A 687-nucleotide genomic window follows, 5' to 3' on the forward strand; every position below is an offset into this window, starting at 1 on the left:
GAGAGAGTGAGAGAGAGAGAGAGAGAGAGAGAGAGAGAGAGAGAGAGAGAGAGAGAGAGAGAGAGAGAGAGGTCTGCCCACAGAAAGGGGGACCCGGGAAGCATCTGCCCACAGAAAGGGGGACCCGGGAAGCATCTGCCCACAGTTAAAGCGTCTGCCCACAATTGTCTTTGGCTTTAGTGTCTAAACTCATTACCAGATTTGGGATTTGTGAGTCTTGTCCTTTATTCCTGTTTACCTCGTGCGTGACTTCGTGATCATGGCTTTGTTTTGTGTGTGTGTGAGAGAGAGAGGGGTATTGTATAGAGAGGAAGTGAGATCATTTAAGTGGCTTGCCAAGGTTTAATTTGTTTAATCCTAAGCCGACAAAGGCTTTTAGCGAGAAAGAGATACAGAAAGAGCATGCACACAAGAAAGAGAGAGAGAATTTGTACCCCTTTATTGGCAGAGAGAGAGGGGGGGAATGAAAGAGCATGAGAGAGAGTAAGTGAGTTTGAGACAAAGGAAGAGAGACTGAGTGAGTTAGAGACAGTGAGAGAGAGTACGTGAGTTAGAGACAGGGTGAGAGAGAGTAAGTGAGTTAGAGACATAGTGAGAGAGAGAGTAAGTGAGTTAGAGACAGGGTGAGTGAGAGTAAGTGAGTTAGAGAGAGAGAGACTCAGTGAGTTAGAGAAAGAGAGAGAGAGT

Source organism: Oncorhynchus mykiss, chromosome 17, assembly GCF_057628025.1.
Source record: "Oncorhynchus mykiss isolate SJ-2025 chromosome 17, ASM5762802v1, whole genome shotgun sequence".
In the NCBI taxonomy this organism is placed as follows: Eukaryota; Metazoa; Chordata; class Actinopteri; order Salmoniformes; family Salmonidae; genus Oncorhynchus; species Oncorhynchus mykiss.